This window comes from Tupaia chinensis, unplaced genomic scaffold (assembly GCF_000334495.1).
Source record: "Tupaia chinensis unplaced genomic scaffold, TupChi_1.0 Scaffold146837_1, whole genome shotgun sequence".
NCBI lineage: Eukaryota > Metazoa > Chordata > Mammalia > Scandentia > Tupaiidae > Tupaia > Tupaia belangeri.
The window spans coordinates 2972497-2992289 of NW_006206691.1; the positions used below are offsets into that span (position 1 = coordinate 2972497).

At 36.7% G+C, this 19793-nt stretch overlaps 1 pseudogene; it reads left to right on the forward strand.

Moving 5' to 3' along the window:
* Window positions 1-17515: 17515 nt before the first annotated feature.
* LOC102471865 (40S ribosomal protein S10 pseudogene) lies at window positions 17516-18052 on the forward strand (annotated as a pseudogene).
* Window positions 18053-19793: the final 1741 nt, after the last annotated feature.

The window sequence follows — 19793 nt, forward strand, 5'->3', positions numbered from 1 at the left end:
GGAGAACATATAATCTGAAGAGTACAAATAACTCTAAAACCACAATATATTCATTTGATGCCATCTTTTTCCTAACCCAGCTATGTATTAGAGCTTGCAAGATTCAACATATGTAGGGGCCAGCAGGTGGCATGGTGATTAAGGGTGCTGGACTCCCACACGGCCAAATACGGTTCAAGTACTGGACTTGGCAGCTTGCCTTCTCCCTCTCTCTTTCTCCCTCTCTCTGATCAAATTAAAAGTAATTAATTAATTAATTAAGATAATTCTCAAAAAAAGATTCAACATATGTTTATAATTGAACACACATTTAAATTTCTTATTTTTATCTTCAATAGGTCAAAAGATCTCTTTCTCTTTTTCAGTTAATTTTTCTTTATTCAGTTCAATTCCTGGCTATATATATATATTTTTTTAATGAGAAAGGGAAAACTGAATTCTAGAACAGCAGGTAGCCCTGGGCATGTATATGAGAGTGGCCCAAGACACATCAGCCAGGTGTGATAGAGAGAAACAGAGATTTAAAAACCATTGTCCTAATTAGGAGGACTTTGAGAAAGCTGGCCTTTATCCAGTCGTACTGCTAAAGCACAGAAAGAGATTAACAGAGAGAAAGGAAAGGTACCCTTCTTATTTCATACTTTGGAAAATGGGCCAGAACACAGTCTTACACCAGAATACACATGTCAACCCATGACTTAAAAACCAGGGATAGCCAAATAGAATGGTTATATCTCTGGAAGTTCTGGTTTCAGGAAATTTTTCTCATCAGCTGTGATTTTTAACTAGTGTCAGCCCAAGTCATCCATGAACGATAACCAAACATGGACATCTCTCCTGATCTTGCTTTGCTTCATGGGAAAGAACACCTATCCTTGATGAAGGTTGTGTTGCATAATTTGATCATAGGACAATGTTATTGTTCATAGACTTAAATAGGCCAGAATTCAGGGTCTGAGTTTTGATCTTGGGAGATTAGTCACACTAATGGAAAAAGAGGGAGGAAAGAAATTTTTCTTTCAGTGGGAGGAGGAAAAACCAATGAGAAGATCTTGATTTAGACATTACCAAGATGCTGCAATTATCAGACAGTGAATTTATAATAACTACGATTAATATTTTGTTAAGGTTTTTGTCATAGGCCATGTGCACTCCCCAATGAGAAAAAGAGACAGTGAGAGGGAAAGTGAGAAGTCACCCCCTAGGAGGAATGGCTATACTGCAATCCCTTCTCCTGCATTTTCCTCCAGGGATTTTGGGCATGCACACACACGTCTGGTGAGATTTTCAAGCCTCCAGGTCTGGGACTCAAACTGTGGTTGATCATGTAAGGAGTCCAGCGTCCCAACCTTCATGCCACCTGCTGGTCTATGATTAATACTTTTAATGATTCTCATGGGAAAGGCTGGTAAGACACGAAAAACTGCAAAAATATAAAATTAGCTGCAAGATAGAAAAGGTAAAAAAAAAGAGAAATGTTAGAAATAAATAACAAGATTATTAGATATAAAAAATGTTTTTCATGATTCAAAAATAGACTTGGCAGAGCTGAAAAAGAAATCATTGAACTTGAAGAAAGGTCAATAAAAATTACCCAGAACTGAAGCTAAAAGAGAAAAAGGATGGAGCAGGGGACAAATGAAAGCACCCAAGAGCCATGAGTCAATATAAAACGACCTAAAACCACCTAAAATACATGTAATTAGAATCCCACAAAAAGGAGAAAAAAGGGGCAGGATAAATATGTGAAGAGATTATGGGCTGCAAATTTTCAAAAACTAAAAAAGGACTCTAAGGCATAGAGCCAAGAATATCTGAGAACACCAAACAGAACAAAACTCAGAAAAACTTGTATCAGGCATAAAATATTTTAAAAAATTAAAGTAGCAAAAAAAAAAAGGAAGAATGAACTATGGATACACCGTAGATGCATTTCGTACTGTGAATGAGTTTCAAAGACATTATGCCAAAGAAATAAAAGTCATATTCAAATGGCTACATACTGTGTAATCCTATTTACGGCATTCTGGACTAAAGTTACAGGAAACAATCAGCGGTTTCCAGGGGCTATCGTGGAAGGTGAAGGGTGACATTGACTAGAGAAGGGGCACTGAGGAAATTCTGCGGATGATGGAACTGGCATGCATCTTAATTGCAGTGGTTATTGAATGCTAGTATGCATCTGTCAAAACTTGCAAAATTTGAGCCAGCTGGTGGCATGTGGTTGAGGCACTACATCCCACATGGTCAAATGTACATTTTAACTCTTGAACCCGGTGACTTGAAAAACACACTAAGCATGTGTGCATTCATGCCCAAACTCCTAACAAGAAAATGGAGGAGATTTCAGCATGGTATCCACCCGACACCCGAGGGTGATTTCCCACTTTATCTACCTACCTACATACCTCCAGCAAGCACATCTGTCCTATAACAACTTTTTAAAAAAACTCACAAAATTGTGTAATAAACAGGTCATTACCATATGTAAATCACACTTTTTAAAACTATGGATGTATTGGCTATATATGGAAAAAAACGAAAAAAGTGGCTATATACAGGTGAGAGTTCTTGAATAAAATATTTAAAATGACATTATTATAAAATCTTTATATTACTATTTTCATGAATATTTATATAAGTATATAGCTTTATGAAATATAGAGAGTGCTTAGGGGTGATTACATTATCTAATCTCTTTGTGCTTAATCCTGACTATTAGCAACCTACTCAAGAAACAATAACTGGGCATCATGAAATTTCAAATAATTTATTTTACAAATGAGTCTTGGAGCAGTGGAATAAGTTTCTCTTTTTCTTTTTCTTTTTCTGAGAGATTTTTTGTTATAGAGAACTTGCACTCACCAGAGAGACAGAGAGAGAGATGGACAGAAAGCAAGAAATCACCCCCTAGGGGATGGCCACACCACAGTCCCTTCTCCTCTGTTTTCCTCTTGGGATTTTGGTCATGCATTCATACATGCCCAACATGAATTTCAAGTCACCACGTCCAGGACTCGAACTGTTGTTGACCGCATGGAAGTCCAGTACCTTAACTGCTATACTACCTGCCGACCCTGTGAAATAGGTTTCTTAAGATACAATATGAGTGGGAAGCTGTAGGTAAGAGTTTATTTTAAAATTCCTAACTCCATAGTGACATTAAGTTACAGTTAAAGCCAAAGTCTTCTAGATTATGATGGATTCAAAAAGCCCTAGCAGTTCTTTCTTGTCCTATATTTGCCACCCACCACTCTGGGAATGTTACATTTGCAATTCTAATGCTCAAGTGTCTAGGAAACCCTCACAGGAACAGCAATATTCTCCATTTTTGATAGTCATGCTTCCAACACACTCCTCAGCTAAAATTGCTAGAGTTTGCACCCTGTCAGTAGAAAGTAGACATTTTACCTTATAAAGCATGGAACTGTCTAGCATAGTAAATCCCAAGTTCTCCTTTCTATCTAGTGTAGAAAAACTAGTTCTCCATTTGCATATTGGGATTCAAAAGGCACAGGGAGACATCCTATGGCCACAATGATGTCTTCTGAAAAATGGTCCAACATTTGCACCCAGGAGAATGAGAGCTTTCTGTGAATTAGAAGTTTCATTCCAGTGTTGCTAGTTGCTAGTTGGTTTCTCTCTTTTTTTCAAATTATTATTTTATTTTAACCTTTCATTTATTACTGTTATTTTTTTCCCCAATTCGACCAAAGAGAGACAGAGAGGGAAAGTGAGAAAGGAAGCCACCAGTTTCAGGACTTGAACCACAGTTGGCCATTTGAGAGCCCAGCACCTTTTACCACCATGCCACCTGCCAATCCCAACTAGTTGCTTTCTTTTTGAGGGATAGTGCTATATAATTTCTGTTGTCTAAACTACTTTTACTTTCTTTCTTAGGTATGTGTCTCCTAAGAATCTAAATTATTCCTATTTGATTTTCCACTCAGTCTTAGCTGCCAGCTAGTTGGTTCTCTAAGACTGGCTTATTCCTTTTAATTTGGAAGGTAAGATGACTTCAAAGCCAGGTAAACTTTGGTTCAAATTATAGCATTGCCATTGTGACCTTGGCTAAGTTATGGAAACAGAGTAAAGTGGGATAATAATATGTCACAAAGCTACCTTGAGCATTTACTTAGGAAAGAATGCCATCAGCTCATACAGTGTGCCCTCCAGATGCTATTTCTCTCTGGTCCTTGTCTTGGATCTCTTTGTATATTACATAGATCCATCTTGGTGTTCCCAGTGCTTCCGGGCTGTCTGTGCTAAGTATCTTTCATTTACTTTTCCAGAATGCTCTACACTTCCAACCTGCTCTGTGTGCCCTGTATTCTAACCATAAGGGCTTCATTAATGGACTTCTTTTTCCTTTCCCTAGGGATTGCCCAAGGGGAGGCACTGGTAGGAGATTGGAGGACAGGATGAATATGAGATAGGGTACTTTCTTCAGCTCCTTCCTAACAATTTATAGCAAGTTGGGTATGTGTTTCTACCAGTGCCGCAGCTCCTGTAGGGATGCTCTTTTGCAGGTAATTTTCATGCTTTAGTTTCACGGTTTAGTAATCACTCTCTCTTCTTTCCTTTCAGACCTAGAGGTGGCAACTCTGTTCAAAGAAGCTTTGAAATACTGTCCTATATCTTACTGTTGTCATTTTTCATCTCATCTGTACATCTGTAAATAGCATTTTTAAAAACTGTCCTCAGGCCAGCCCTTGGCCTGGTGGTTAAGGTGGTTGGATGACACATGGCGAACCAGGTGGTTCAAGCCCAAGACCTGGAAGCTTGCAAAACACAGCAGGCATCTGTCGTATGTCCAAAATCTCAAAAGGCAAAGAAGTGGAGGAGAAGGGATTGTGGCAGGACCATTCTCCATTGGGGCGCTTTCTCATTTTCTCTTTGTCTCCCTTTCTGGTGAGCACACATGCTCTCTGGCAAAAACCAACCAACCAAACCAAAAAAAAAACCCAACAAAATCTATTCTCTAAACACTTACCTTTGTTACAAATTCTGCCTATTACATAAACACTATAGCTCCTGAGTAAATCAAACGTTTCACTAAATGCTCACATCACTTTTCATTAACGCCAAGGATCAGGTTCAGGAATATCCCCTAGGAACCTATGAAAGGAGATGACAGTAAAGTAGAGAAAAAGTAGAGTGTACTGACCAACTTTGTTACTTCTAATTAGGGATTAGCCCTCAATGGGAAAATGACAGGAAAATGCATGAGGGTAATTGGAGAGACAGTAGTGGTTTCTAAAAAACAAACAAACAAACAAACAAACAAACAAAAAAACACATTTAAGCATTAAGCAAAGCAAGTGGAAAAGTGTTTTGGAAAAAAGTGAAAAAGAGACAAACTCACCTCAGCATATTTGAAAGGAGTAAAGAAGGAAACATCACTTATTGTGATGCAAGCTAAAATAATAGGAAATTAATGTAGTTATATCTGAGGAGAGTCTCAGAATAGATTTATTAATGAAAAATTTCCACCTGCTAGGAGAGAAGGTGATGGTTGTATATTTCAAGGAGAAAAATCTGCTTAAATATAACTGTAAGAACAATATTTCTTAAAATAGTGTCTATAACAGCATGTGATATAGCTTTCCAGAAGATAAATCAGCAACAAATCAGAGAAATATATTATATAAGTACTTCTTAGTGGTAAGTCTTTGGTGATGAGTAAAGAACTACTTCATTGTTACCAGTGAAGAGTAAACAGTAGCTAGAAAAACTTCTGGCCAGATATTTTTGAAGAGATGATGCCAAATTGAACGCATAACAGCATTAGAACAATTTTAAAGTCCTTTTCAAAATTTTCAATTTGCTTCTAGGAAATTATTGTATGTCATTTTATCTTTGCTGAATGTTTCACTGTGTAGGTAAAATTATGTCCCTATCCCAGATTAAAATGGGAGAAATCAAAACCTATAGGCTTATATTCATTCAATATGCAACCTGGAATTTATATAGATATGACGTTTCAAAACCATCTCAGAACTGTCCCCACAGCACAGTGTGTGAAACCTGTGCGCGGGAAGCTGGACCCCACATGGCCAACCACAGTTCAAATCCTAGTCCCTATAGATTGAGAAACACTCTGGGCGCATGTGCATGTGTGCCTCAAATCCCGATGGGATGTGGATTGGGATAACAGGGATTGTAGCATGACCACACCTCATTGGGGGTGCTTATCCCTCTCTCTCCCTCTCTTACTCCTTCACATTAAAAAAAAAAAAAATCTCAATTTTCAGCTTCTTGGCTAGTCCAACAAAGGAGTAATAAACTACACATTCAGGAAAAAAAAATAAAACAAACAATATTTCAATCTGCCTTCAAGTAGAAGGGTTTTATTAGTTAGTTTAAAAGAGATAATAGGAAGCTTAAAAACAATTCATTGGTTCAAGAAATAAAGAGGTTTATTTCATGCTTATGTAACAGTCCAGGTATGTGTTTCAAATTAGCAGATGTCTCTCCTCACTAAGCCAGTTAGGGATTCTGATGAAAGATGCAACATTGCCAATAGATGGCTTGTTCAACAAGATGGCTACCTTTGAAGAGGTAAATGTCACTCAGCTTTCATTACTTAAGCCACTTCAAACTACACAGGGGCAAAAGAAAGGTGGTCCATATATATAACCAGGAAGAAATGTATGTAGATACCTTTTTATCTCAGTTTTGACTGCTGATGAAACTTTGAGAAGTCAGTGACATATACTGGGCCAGCTCTGTAACTTATTGGTTAAGAAAACTGGATCACACAGGGCCTACCATGGTCTGAATCCCAGTCACAACAGCTTGAACAACACACTGGGCAAGTATGTATGTGTGTGACTGTGTATATGGGTGGGTGGGCGTTCAAAATCCTGACTGGATAGAGAAATGGAGAAGATGGAGAAATGGAGAAGGGATTAAGGTTATCCTGAGTTCTAATACCAGAGATGCTTTCCTTTTCTCTCTCTCTCTCTAACTTTCTACCTCTCTCTAGTGAGCACACACGCCCTCTTATAATGAAAAAATGTATATAGGGGTCAACAGGTGGTGTAGTGGCTAAGGTGTTGTATTCCCATATGGTTGACCATGGTTTGAACCCTGGAACCAATGGCTTGAAAATCATGCCAGGAGCATGCATGTGCGTGCCCAAAATCCTGAGAGAAGAATGAAGGAGAAGGGATTGTGACATGGCCATATCCCCGAGCAATGATTTCTCATTTTCTCTCTCTCTTGCTCTGTCTCTCTCTCTCTCTAATGAGTGCATGAGTCCTAGGCAAAAACCTAAAATAAAATTAAAAAAAGATAAAGGCATGTATTTATATTTTAAACAGTTTAAAATTCTGTATCAAGATACAACATAAATTGTTTATTCCTTTTGAATATAAATATTTTCATCCCAAAAATATAAATAACATATTACTAATAACTACCACTCAGTTTGTTCTGTTTTTTAGAATTAACTAAGTTTTATGTATAGAACTTTGCATCTAAGATGGTTAAAAATGTGGTCCATTCTCTTGGACCAAAATATATTGAGATGTCTTAATTTTATTTGCTTTGTTTTATCTCTTTGTTTTGTTCTTGCTCTTTTCTTCTCATCTCACATTATAATGTTTTTTCCACAGATTTATATTTTATCTGTCATCCTAGGAAACCACCTCAAAGGCCAACTCAAGCTTGAAGTCTTATTAGATTCTCCCATCTGTTTTCACCCCACCCCCTGCAACTGGCTTTTTATCAACATTTTATTTTTAACACTAGTGGTATTATCACTTCCCACCTTGAATTAGAGTTTTTTTTTAATAACTTCATTTAATTTTATAAAATACAAAATAAATTTTAAAATCTTATTGACCCTTGGAACATAAGAACATAAGAATTATTTTGATGAAGGATTTAAATAGAACAGAAGGATCCAAGATATGGTATTAAAAATAATCTTCTTTCTTTTTTTAAGTGTTTGCCATAGGGCATGTGCACTTACTAGAGAGAGATAGAGAGAAGAAAAATGAGAAATCATTCCTGGGGGAGATGGCCACACCACAATCCTTTCTCCTTCATTCTCATTTTGGGATTTTGGACACACACACAGGTGCCCCCAGAGTGATTTTCAAGCCACTGTGTCCAGGACTCAAACTGTAGTGATTCATGTGGAAGTCCAGTGCCTTAATCACCATGGCACCTGCCGGTTCCCTTTTTTGTAAGTAAGAAATGAAAGAGTGATATTAATAATCCATTACCAATAAGCAATCATTAACAATCATTGAGCGATTGCTATATGCAAGGAACAAGGAAAGCATTTTGCTAGGAATTAAGTACATAAAGATGTAAAATATGTGTGCTCGGTTTTAAAGAGGCTTGTGACATGAACTTTCTTCCTCCTCCCATCCCCCGTAGTAGAAGAGGACTGACTCTAATCCATCCACATTCTCTTACTTTCTCTCCCTAGAGATTAAGTCAGTGTGTTTGCACAGCAACTGGTTAGGGTTAAAAATTCCATTTATAGTCATGGATTCTGTAGTGATTCCTGAACCCACTGTCCCCAACAATTTCTCAAGAAGTGAACCCTAATTCTTGGCTCCATGTTCAGCTATGTATATGCCTGGGGACCCATAATAATGTACCAGAGCAGTAGGTCAGTTCAAAGGATGAGCATTCTTCCTTCCTTTAGTTGCCTCTATGCTTTCCATGGTTGTCCTCTTGATAAGGTTTATGAGTTCCCAACTTTTTCCACTTAGGAACAAAGATTGCCCTGAGTCCTAATGCCAGGTTAGCTCTACCAGATGATTCATTTCTGTCAGTATCCAGTCCAGAGATAGAAACCACACAAGTCAGTTTAACTGAGAGGACTTAATATAAAGAATTGTTAACTAGGTAGATTGTTCTCAATTAGGACATTTAAGAGACAGCAACTGGTCATTAATATATCAAGGAGGTAGCAGCTATTGGGAAAAGCTTCCATTACTAGACATAGGATAACAAAGGAAAGAAAGTAAGAATTACTAAAATTGAGACCCTTACAGGAGATGACATTTCAGAGCATCCAGGAGTGAGTACTGCTTGGCTAGAATGGTGTCCCTGATCTCTGAGCCAGGGCCTCATGAGGTTGGGGACCAGAACTCTAAGGAGAGGACACTGCTTTGATGCTGCTGAGGTCTCTGTGACTTGGGGATGTTCTTCATTAGGCTGATGAAGAGATGTTGGCATGCAGGTACTGGTGACTCTGAGGAGAACACAAAGAAGCTGCTTCTTCAAGCTTTGAATAAACAAGACAGAATTCATGCTGCCTCAGAGAGGGACTGCATTGCTGGGTGCAACTAACAGGAACAGAAAGCCAAAAGGAAGCAAACTGGAAAAGCAAGCCCCTCCTTCCTCTCCTAGCCTGGAGCCTCTCTCTACCACTCCCTGTTGGTAGTACCTCACAAGAAGCCAGCCATTAAAGCAGAGATGTCATTGCAGAATTCTAGATAAGAGATTGCAAAGGTCATCTCTTAACATAAGTAGCTCACAAGGATCAAATCCAGAGATCCCACAGTTCAGTTGACCAGGACCTAATCCAGACACACATCAGGTGTAAAAATAATGTGATTCGGGGCTGGCAGGTGGCATGATGGTTAAAGGTGCTGGACTCCCACATGGCTGACCATGGTTCAAGTCCCAGACCCGGACACTTGTTTTCTTGCTTTCTCTCTCTCTCTGTATGTCTCACTTTGGTCAAATTTAAAATAACAACAATGATAAGTAAAAGGAATAATTCTTTAAAAATTAATGAAAAATGCAATTCTGTTCAATCCCTAGTTTCTTATACTGTTAGTATCAGGTTAGTCTACTGTCATTCATATTCCAAAATAAAACATTATTCAGAGTCTGAGTGAGAGTCAAAGTGAACTCAAGAAGTAGTCATCCATCTGCACCAAAGATCAGAATTTATATAGCTTATATAGGAAGTCCTGCAACACTAAAATTGCACTTACTAACAATGAGCCATAATGTAAATATTCAGGGGAAAATCCCTGGAGAGACTATATGGGATTAACACCATGAAAATTATTGTGATATACAAGTCAAGGTTCATTTCTAAGGCATTTTGCACAGTAGATTTATTTTACATACAGTGTTATATTGAATTAATTTGCATTTTTGGTATAAGATGCCTTAGAAAGAAGAATAGAGATAAAACGACCTAGTAGGCTTTTGTCAAACTCAATGATTATTTTCTATACTTCATGAAAAACTTGGGGAAATGTTTACAAGTAACTCTTTCTCCTGGTTACTTCAATTCACCCTCACATCCTTGAGACACCCATTAATCTTTTTCATATGGGTTTCTAAGGACCAACCTGCCTAAACCTGACAGGTAATTAGTAAATGTGGTTAACTGACAGGTAAGTGAGTGGATGAGTAGACCAGAGAATGAAGAAATAAACAAGTACAAAGTAATGTTCAAGATCTGGTACTATTTTTGGTTTATAAATTGAGAGAAAATATAATGGTTACTTTTAATGTGTCAACTTCATAGGACCACATGATATGTTTCTGGAGGGCATTTTAAAAATAAAAGTAACTGAAATTGGTTCATAGTGAACAGATTGATCTCCCCTAATGTGTATGGGCCTCATCCAATGAGGACAAGACGCAAATAGAGGAAAAACCCTGATTTTTCTCCTCTCTATGAGAAAATTCCCCCTGACTTCTTTGAAACTAGGATATGAGCTTTTTCCTGCCTTTAGACTTAAATTAAAGCACTGGCTCTCCCTGAGTCTCAAGCCCGCCGTCTTTCAGAACGGAAACTGTATCTTTGGTTCTCCTGATTTTTCAAGAGTTTGGTCTTGGATGGGAACCATACCACTGACTTCCATAGGTCTTCAGCTTTCAGTCACTCTGTAGATCTTAGGAGTTGTCAGCCTCTATAATTGTGTGAGCCAATTCCGTAGCTTAATATTTGTATTTACATATATGCACACACATACCTGATTGGTGGTTTGAATATTAAACACATTAGGTACCTTTAGATAAACTTTTTCTTATTTTTCCTTTTTAATTTGTCTTAGTTTTATAAAAATGAGGCATGAAATGTGATGCTCTTAACTGTCTCTTCTAGCTCTGACAGTATGATTTTTGTTGTCCTTAATTAGTAGACAAAAAGGCATGCAGTGCCACAGCCGTGACTGCAGCCATGGGCAGTTAAGCACAAGGTCAAGCCCAAGTTCAGCCCATCTTTGCCACCTCACAGCAGTGTGGGCCAGTGGGAGGATCTTCTTATAGAGCAATTTGGAGATGCTTTGACTACTCTGAAGGACTTCATCTACTATTCCTGTGTGGTGGTTGTGAATACATTAATTATCACAAGATCTAAAACAAAAACAAACAAACATAATCACTATACTTCTGCACCCAGATAAAACTTTAAAATATTAAATCATTCATTTACTACCTCTTGGAAATATAAAGCATTTAGTTTATACTTTTGTTTATAAAACTTAGTCACACTATTAAAATATCACCAAGCTCAAACTTTTAACATGACACGTCTTTTGATACCATAAGCAAAATTACAACGCATAATTGATTCAAATGTTATTTGTTACATATATGCTTTATCTATATTACGTAACATAAGGCAAAGAATTGTAGATCAAAGGATATGTACATTTTTAATACTGATATATTTCTGAGTTGTTCTCCATTATGTCAGAACAAGTTACATTTCCATATTCTCATCTCTGGTTTATAGTGTGTTTTTTTCTACCATGAATGCTAGAAGCATTTTAAACACTGTCAATGTTATGGGTTAAAAAATTCATAATTTAAAAATCATTTTTATTAAAATAATTAATATATTATATTTATACTATAATATACATACTTCTTTATTTCCTTTTCTAGTATCTGTGTTTTTTTCTACCATGAATGCTAGAAGCATTTTAAACACTGTCAATGTTATGGGTTAAAAAATTCATAATTTAAAAATCATTTTTATTAAAATAATTAATATATTATATTTATACTATAATATACATACTTCTTTATCTCCTTTTCTAGTATGTGTTGGGTAGTTATTTGTTCATTAAACTCTAAGGTTTATTTAAAATTTATTTTGGCTTTAGACATGAAATAATAATCCATTTCTTCCAGGTGGCTACCAAGTTATCTCAATGTGATATATTATTTTCACTAAATATTTGGAGAATTTATTTCTAGATTTTTCTACTTACATTATTAATCTATTTATATACCAGAGTTCTGTTGTGTTATTTTAACTTTGAATTATATTTTAATATGTTAACTTTCTAAGTTGTTTTGGGTTATTTTCATATACATTTGGGAATTACTTTTTAGTTAATATATAAAATATTATATTAATATATATATTAATATTTTTGTTTACCTCACATTTCTACAACAACTCAGAGATGATTGACATATTTGGAATGTTAAGGATTTTTATTCAAGAAAATAGTATGTCCCAGAGATCCCACAGTTCAGTTGACCAGGACCTAATCCAGACACACATCAGGTGTAAAAATAATGTGATTCGGGGCTGGCAGGTGGCATGATGGTTAAAGGTGCTGGACTCCCACATGGCTGACCATGGTTCAAGTCCCAGACCCGGACACTTGTTTTCTTGCTTTCTCTCTCTCTCTGTATGTCTCACTTTGGTCAAATTTAAAATAACAACAATGATAAGTAAAAGGAATAATTCTTTAAAAATTAATGAAAAATGCAATTCTGTTCAATCCCTAGTTTCTTATACTGTTAGTATCAGGTTAGTCTACTGTCATTCATATTCCAAAATAAAACATTATTCAGAGTCTGAGTGAGAGTCAAAGTGAACTCAAGAAGTAGTCATCCATCTGCACCAAAGATCAGAATTTATATAGCTTATATAGGAAGTCCTGCAACACTAAAATTGCACTTACTAACAATGAGCCATAATGTAAATATTCAGGGGAAAATCCCTGGAGAGACTATATGGGATTAACACCATGAAAATTATTGTGATATACAAGTCAAGGTTCATTTCTAAGGCATTTTGCACAGTAGATTTATTTTACATACAGTGTTATATTGAATTAATTTGCATTTTTGGTATAAGATGCCTTAGAAAGAAGAATAGAGATAAAACGACCTAGTAGGCTTTTGTCAAACTCAATGATTATTTTCTATACTTCATGAAAAACTTGGGGAAATGTTTACAAGTAACTCTTTCTCCTGGTTACTTCAATTCACCCTCACATCCTTGAGACACCCATTAATCTTTTTCATATGGGTTTCTAAGGACCAACCTGCCTAAACCTGACAGGTAATTAGTAAATGTGGTTAACTGACAGGTAAGTGAGTGGATGAGTAGACCAGAGAATGAAGAAATAAACAAGTACAAAGTAATGTTCAAGATCTGGTACTATTTTTGGTTTATAAATTGAGAGAAAATATAATGGTTACTTTTAATGTGTCAACTTCATAGGACCACATGATATGTTTCTGGAGGGCATTTTAAAAATAAAAGTAACTGAAATTGGTTCATAGTGAACAGATTGATCTCCCCTAATGTGTATGGGCCTCATCCAATGAGGACAAGACGCAAATAGAGGAAAAACCCTGATTTTTCTCCTCTCTATGAGAAAATTCCCCCTGACTTCTTTGAAACTAGGATATGAGCTTTTTCCTGCCTTTAGACTTAAATTAAAGCACTGGCTCTCCCTGAGTCTCAAGCCCGCCGTCTTTCAGAACGGAAACTGTATCTTTGGTTCTCCTGATTTTTCAAGAGTTTGGTCTTGGATGGGAACCATACCACTGACTTCCATAGGTCTTCAGCTTTCAGTCACTCTGTAGATCTTAGGAGTTGTCAGCCTCTATAATTGTGTGAGCCAATTCCGTAGCTTAATATTTGTATTTACATATATGCACACACATACCTGATTGGTGGTTTGAATATTAAACACATTAGGTACCTTTAGATAAACTTTTTCTTATTTTTCCTTTTTAATTTGTCTTAGTTTTATAAAAATGAGGCATGAAATGTGATGCTCTTAACTGTCTCTTCTAGCTCTGACAGTATGATTTTTGTTGTCCTTAATTAGTAGACAAAAAGGCATGCAGTGCCACAGCCGTGACTGCAGCCATGGGCAGTTAAGCACAAGGTCAAGCCCAAGTTCAGCCCATCTTTGCCACCTCACAGCAGTGTGGGCCAGTGGGAGGATCTTCTTATAGAGCAATTTGGAGATGCTTTGACTACTCTGAAGGACTTCATCTACTATTCCTGTGTGGTGGTTGTGAATACATTAATTATCACAAGATCTAAAACAAAAACAAACAAACATAATCACTATACTTCTGCACCCAGATAAAACTTTAAAATATTAAATCATTCATTTACTACCTCTTGGAAATATAAAGCATTTAGTTTATACTTTTGTTTATAAAACTTAGTCACACTATTAAAATATCACCAAGCTCAAACTTTTAACATGACACGTCTTTTGATACCATAAGCAAAATTACAACGCATAATTGATTCAAATGTTATTTGTTACATATATGCTTTATCTATATTACGTAACATAAGGCAAAGAATTGTAGATCAAAGGATATGTACATTTTTAATACTGATATATTTCTGAGTTGTTCTCCATTATGTCAGAACAAGTTACATTTCCATATTCTCATCTCTGGTTTATAGTGTGTTTTTTTCTACCATGAATGCTAGAAGCATTTTAAACACTGTCAATGTTATGGGTTAAAAAATTCATAATTTAAAAATCATTTTTATTAAAATAATTAATATATTATATTTATACTATAATATACATACTTCTTTATCTCCTTTTCTAGTATGTGTTGGGTAGTTATTTGTTCATTAAACTCTAAGGTTTATTTAAAATTTATTTTGGCTTTAGACATGAAATAATAATCCATTTCTTCCAGGTGGCTACCAAGTTATCTCAATGTGATATATTATTTTCACTAAATATTTGGAGAATTTATTTCTAGATTTTTCTACTTACATTATTAAGATATTTATATACCAGTATATTAATATATATATTAATATTTTTGTTTACCTCACATTTCTACAACAACTCAGAGATGATTGACATATTTGGAATGTTAAGGATTTTTATTCAAGAACATAGTATGTCAAGTAATTGAATTTTTATGACCTCTAGAACAGCTGTTTATTTAAATATAAGCACTATTTGGATTCTACATGAATCTTTTCCTGCTTCATATAAATTGGTTCAACATGCCTGACCTATAGAAAGAATAATGTGTTTGCACTAATTATTATGGTAGAATGAGCTATTTTTGTAATCATAATTTCTTGGGTATTTTAGAGTTTACTTTTAACCTCAATCTTGCTTTTTGTGTGAGTTTTATTTTAAACCTTATTGGCTATTTAACCACAATATTTTTCCCTATAAATAAGAATTTTCTCATTTAGAAAAAATATTTTATTAATAAAAGGCCAGTTTTGAAAAATGTTTGTGTATGGGGCAATTAAAGTCATTAGGGAAAAAAAATTGAGAAGTGGTCAATCATATTTGACTTATAAAAATTTGAATCCCTAAAAACGGAATATGTTTGAGGATTTCTGTTGGATTTTTAAGCTTTGGTTAATGCCACTTGATTATGAAAAGCATAAAAAGAAAGCAAAGCCAATTCTACATAAAATATTGATTTCTGTAATCTGCTTATCTCAAATTAGAGCTAGACCCTAATATTTGATAATGGTTTTAAATAGTTTTTTTCACTTTTTCCAGTGTTGATCTGTTCATTAGCTGATAGGTAAACTGATTAGAAAATAAGTGGCCTAAAATATATCTTTTTCATTGGGGTCATGCCATGTGGAAGTGACAACGAAAACTCCCGACTGCCGATCTGTGGAGGTATGGTGTCTGTGGACACAGCTTTGGCAAGGTCTGTTTCACATGTGTAGCATACACTTGCTCTCTTGCTCTGGGTCACAAGTCTTCATGCCCTCATAATAATTCTTTAGGTTGCATTATTTTTTTAAAGGTGCTTACAAGGGTATGTACACTCACTAAAGAGAGATAGTAAGAGGGAAAGTGAGAAATCGCTCTCTGGGGGGATAGCCACACAATAATCCCTTTCCTATTCTCCACTCAGGATTTGGGGCATGCATACATGTGCACCCTGCATGAGTTTCAAGCCACCCAGTCTGGGACTTGAACCATAGTTCACTATGTGGGAGTCTAGCACCTTAACTGCTGTGTCACCTGCCAGCCCCTTCTTTGATGATCTTAACTGATGAAGTGAAACCCTTGCTTTGGATGCCCATCCTGTCCAAAAGGCAGCAGCCAATTGTGGATTTTCCCTAAATAAAGCTTGCCATTCCACCACAATGGACTTCATTTTATCTTTCTTGTTTTCAAATCATTTGAAAAGCAATTTTAGTCCTTAGTTGAGAAAAATAGTCAGATTTCTTTTCAGCTGACATACTTCAACTTTCATGTATAACTGACCTAAACAAAGCAACCGTTGGTCATCAAAGTCAGGGACTGTAGATCCAATATTCTGACCTTATCAGGGCACAAGTTTAAGGACAACATACTTCTGAGTGCTTCCTGGGCCATTCTGATATAAGATTTATCTACAACTATAAGGCAATTAGCACAAAGAAGGTGCCATGGGGGGGGGGCATCATACTCTGGAGAAAAGAAAAACTCATCTTTTTTAGTTAAAAGGAATACATTATAAGAACAATTTATGTAACAAGCTATGGATTGGGTCTGCTTTAAAAATCAAACAATGGGAGGAATAAACCTGTGTGTTTTGAAGGGAAGGAATTAATAAAAGTATTTGAAGGTGATTTCTTAGCAGCCAGACTCTGATCTAAGCAAGGGATAAATGTAGAATGAGTATCAGATGAAAGTCCCGGTGGGAGATTCACATCTCTGCTCCAAAGACCAGTGGGTTCACAGTCTTTCCACGATTCCATTGATAACTTTGATCCTGTTTCTTTTTTCTTTCATCACTGATTAACTGAATATTTCTAATTGTTTACATTACCCTCTAAGTAGGAACATTATAGCTATCCTATGAGAGTTCTTGGTCAGCCGAAAGTCAGTATGTTTCTTTCTTTAATGAATGACTTCTTCCTTCTAATTAAACATAGTAGCAAACCAGCCACCCTGTTAAGTGTCAGGTTATAATGGCTTACTATCTGTAGGTGGAAATAAGTTCTACAAGATACAGTTATCCATTGGTCTGTTAGTCACAATGTGCCTAACCGATCGGAGTTCTTGGTTATGAAATGGACATGCTTGCTTATAGGGGCTGGCAGATGACATGGTAAAGGCGCTGGACTCCCACGTGGCAACCCCAGTTCACCTCTCGGAACTGGTAGCTTGCTTTCTCACTTCCCTCTCTCTCTGATCAAACTGGAAAATAATAATAGTAGTAAACAAGGTTTAAAAGAATTTTTTTCCTCTTTTTTAAAAAAGTAAACATGTAAAGCATATAATATGCTTTCCAGCCTCGGCCCTGAACCCTGCAGCCGCAGCGATGTTGATGCCCAAGAAGAACCGGATTGCCGTTTACAAACTCCTTTTTAAGGAGGGAGTGATGGTGGCCAAAAAGGATGTCCATATGCCCAAGCACCCGGAGCTGGCTGACAAGAATGTGCCCAACCTTCACGTCTTGAAGGCCATGCAGTCTCTGAAGTCTCAAGGCTACGTGAAGGACCAGTTTGCCCGGACACATTTCTGCTGGTACCTTACCAATGAGCGTATCCAGTACCTGCGCGATTACCTCCACCTGCCCCCTGAGATCGTGCCTGCCACCCCGCACCAAGACGTCCTGACACTGGCCGGCCCTGACTCAAAGGTCTGGAGGGGGAGTGACCTGCAAGACTCACAGAGGAGGAGCTGACAGAGACACCTACGGACGGAGTGCTGCGCCCCCTAGTGCAGACAAGAAAGCTGAGGCTGCGGCCGGGTCAGCCACCGAGTTCCAGTTTAGAGGCGGATTTGATCGTGGACGTGACCAGCCACCTCAGTAAAGTTGGACATGATTATTTTGTGTTGAATAAACTTGTAGCCAGAAAAATATTTTAAAAATTAAAATAAAGCCTACAATATTTAATCAATATATAAATAGAAAATGCATGCCAACGTTATATTTTTCTTACAGAAAACCATTTAGAAATATGGGCCAACTGACAGCTACCTCTTTTGATTCCATATAACATTCCCTCAAGGAATGGCTCCAAAGTATAAAATGCTTTTTATTCCTTCAAAGTAATTCATAAAAAATAAGTACTAGTGTCAATTCTACTCTCCTATTGTTATGTTAGAACTTGACAAAACTATTAAAAACTTTTCTGAAAACTGAAACAGAAATAAGTAGGAAATTTTGAAGAAGAGAAGTGGTGCAAAGTAATTTGTCTTTTTTCATGAATTTTTACACATGGTCTTCAATAAAATATATAGTTACAATTATTTAAAATAAAATAGTTGTTTATCAAAAAAAAAGAACTTGAAAGAAGATGTAGCAAAATGTTAGCAGCACTTAACTCTGGATGCTAGGTTTTTGAGTCATTTTTTCCCTTCTTTATGAGTTGTTCTCTTTCACTTTTTAAATATTTGTTCTATGATTAAAGCTTTATTTAATACAAATGGTGAATTATAAAAATATCCAGATCCACAAAATAAAATGATTTCTATACATTTCTAGGCCCAGCACACGGGGTGGTGGTTACGGTGACTGGACCCCACATGGCTAACCGAGCTGTTAGAGTCCCAGACCCAGAAGCTTGAAAAACACACAGAGACATGTACATGCCTGCTCAAACTACTCAAGAGAAGAATGGAAGAGAAGGGATTGTCGCATGGCCATCCCCCTTTAGGGGTGATTTCTCACTCCCCTCCTCACCCCCACCCCACACCTGGTAAATGCATATGCCCTATAGCAAAAACTAAATATGTAAAATAAAGCTTCTAATAAAGTATGATAACAGTATAAACTATTTTGTAATTTTTAAAAATTTTTTGGAGAGGTTTTTGCTATAGGGTGCGTGCGCTCACCAGACAGACAGAGAGAGAAAGAGAGACAGAAAGCGAGAAATCACCCACCAGGGGGGATGGCCACGCTGCAATCCCTTCTCCTCCATTCTCCTCTCGGGATCTTGGGCACACACGCATACACGCCCGGCGTGAGTTTAAGCCACCAGGTCCGGGACTTGTACCGTGGTCGACTACGTGGGAGTCCAGTGACATAGCCATTACGCTAACTGCTGGTCCCCTATTTTGTAAATTAAACCAACAAATAACTTTTGAGTACCTACTATGTTTTGGATACATAGTCATGCTTAGCTTCTTGTCCTTAAACATGGACATTTCTTCAGTTTCTACATGCTCACTTTAGATTTTGATTATACCTGGCTGAGAAAGGTGCACAGTATCCTGGGACATGACTACAACGCTGGAACCGATCACTCATTCCCTCAGCTGCAGTTGTGCGGCTTCACTTTAAATCAACCAGCAAAGGTAATATTCTCAGCTCCAGTTTCCTTAACACTAGGCGTTCAGTATTGTGATCCTAGTGGGTAATTGCCCAAGTGTGACATTAAGTTGGAGATTCATTACTGTGACCAGGAGGAATGAAGTTAATCTGTCACAAATTCATAGGTAACTTGGTTTTCTTTCATGCCTCTCAAATTTATACAGTATGACTGTTTTACTTGGAATAGCTACAGCAAAATGTCTCCAATTTTCTTATTTGAAAGTTTCATACAAGATTATACTGCAAAGCTTGGTTAACTGAAAGACCACGGCAAG